At 43.1% G+C, this 2,150-nt stretch overlaps 1 long non-coding RNA gene across 1 annotated transcript in view; it reads right to left on the bottom strand.

The window, feature by feature from the left end:
- The window catches only part of LOC113630906 (uncharacterized), a 9,838-nt gene extending 8,197 nt beyond the window's left edge, over window positions 1–1,641 (bottom strand). The window contains exon 1 of the long non-coding RNA XR_003437131.1: window positions 1,458–1,641. This is a non-coding gene — a long non-coding RNA (uncharacterized LOC113630906). The remainder of the gene's footprint in view (window positions 1–1,457) is intronic.
- Between the last annotated feature and the right edge of the window lie 509 nt (window positions 1,642–2,150).

The following is a 2,150-nucleotide window of genomic DNA, read 5'->3' as shown; positions in this document are numbered from 1 at the left end:
CCCATGAAAAATTCCTGGGAGATAAAAATAGAATCTGGGCAATAAACTAAAGTCTAACCTTTTTTTCCTTTGTGCTTTGTCTAATTTCACGTGCTCCTAGGGTTCCGCACGCAGAGGTCCCACACCCGGCACTTCAGACCCGATTTCCTAGTGCAGAATGACTGGGTCGACACTTCAGCTCCCGGGGCTCCATGCACACTCCGCGACATAGAGCCTCAGCTGCAGCCAACCCAGCCCTCGAGAGCTCCTCCCCCTCCCTCCCGCTGACGCTGCTGCGATCCCTAAACAGCAGCTCAGCCCACAGCACGCGTGGGAGCGCACGCTCTCATCTCTCCATTCTCTGATCAAAATATAAAGTTTCCCTTGCTTCTGAACCAAACTCAGTCTCGATCTGTTGGCTCCAATGACACTGGGCAAGGGGAGCCTTGTTGGGGCCCACTCTAGAGGATCAGTAAGAGAAATTGAGAACATTGTAACTTCAGTGAACAGATGTGTGAGCCACACTGTAACTAATATATAGCAGTGTATAAGGCTCGGGTAAAATAAGATGTTTCTAACACTTCCATTGGATATTTCCATCACTTTATATGGAGCACAGGGGCACTGCAATTCACCTGTTCCCTAACCCTAACCCTAACTCTAACCCTAACCCTAACCCTAAGCCTAAACCTAACCCTTACCTGAAGCCTTACCCTAACCCATACCCTAATCCTAACCCGTACACTAACACTAACACATACCCTAACACATACGCTAACCCGAAACCATTGTCGTACCCTAACATGTACCGTACCCATTCCCTAACCCTAACTGTAACCCTAACCCTAACACTAACACTAAACCGTACCCATTCCCTAACCCTATCCCTAACCTTAACCCTAACCCTAACACTAACCCTAAACTTTAACCTAACCTGTACCGTAATCCTAACCTGTACACTAACTCGTATCCTAACCCTAAACACTTGTTGTACCCTAACTTTTACCCTAAACCATACCCGTTCCCGAACCCTAACCGTAACCTTAACATTAACCCTAACACTAACCCTAAACCTTACCCTAACCCGTATCCTAATCCTATCCCGTAGACTATCACTAATCCGTTCTCTAACACGTATGCTAAACCTAAACCCTTCTCGTACCCTAAACTGTCACCTAAACCATACCAGACCCTAAACCTAAGCGTAACTCTAACTCTTACACTAACCCGTACCCTAATCTTAACCCGTACACTAACACTGAACCATATCCTAACACTTCACTTACCCAAATCCTAACCCATTGTCGTACCCTACCCTGTACCCTAAATTGTACCTGTTCCCCAACACTAACCCTAACAATAACTCTAACCCTAAATCTTACCCTAACCCATACCCTAATCCTAACCCATACACTAACACTAAACCGTACCCTAACACATACCCTAACCCTAAACATTTGTCATACCCTAACTTCTACCCTAAACCATACCAGTTCCCTAACCCTAACCTTAACCCTAACCCTTATCCTTAACCTATCCTGTACCTTAATCCTAACCTGTATACTAACACTAACCCGTACCCTAACACGTACCCTAACCCTAATCTGTTTTCGTACCCTAAACTGTACCGTAAACCGTACCCATCCCCTAATCCTAACCCTAACCCTAACCCTATCCTTAACCTTACCCTAAACCATTCCCTAATCCTAACGAACATGGTATATCTCTCCATCTGTTTGTATAATCTTTGATTTCTTTCATCAGTGACTTAGAGTTTTCTGAGTACAGGTCTTTTACCTCCTTAGGTAGGTTTATTGCTAGTTATTTTATTCTTTTTGTTGCAATGGTGAATGGGATTGTTTCCTTAATTTCTCTTTCTGACCTTTCATTGTTAGTGTATAGGAATGCAAGAGATTTCTGTGCATTAATTTTATATCCTGAAACTTTACCAAATTCATTGATTAGCTCTAGAAGTTTGCTGATGGCATCTTTAGGATTATCTATGTATAGTATCACGTTATCTGCAAACAGTGACAGTTTTACTTCTTCTTTTCCAATTTGTATTCCATTAATTTCTTTTTCTTCTCTGATTGTCCTGGCTAAAACTTCCAAAACTATGTTGAATAATAGTGGCGACAGTGGACATCATTGTCTTGCTCCTGATCTTAGAG

This window comes from Aethalodelphis obliquidens, unplaced genomic scaffold, assembly GCF_003676395.1.
Source record: "Aethalodelphis obliquidens isolate GAN/ISIS:26980383/991018 unplaced genomic scaffold, ASM367639v1 scaffold31, whole genome shotgun sequence".
In the NCBI taxonomy this organism is placed as follows: domain Eukaryota; kingdom Metazoa; phylum Chordata; class Mammalia; order Artiodactyla; family Delphinidae; genus Aethalodelphis; species Aethalodelphis obliquidens.
The sequence above is the reverse complement of the archived record's forward strand: the minus strand, read 5'-3'. Positions and strand labels throughout refer to the sequence as shown.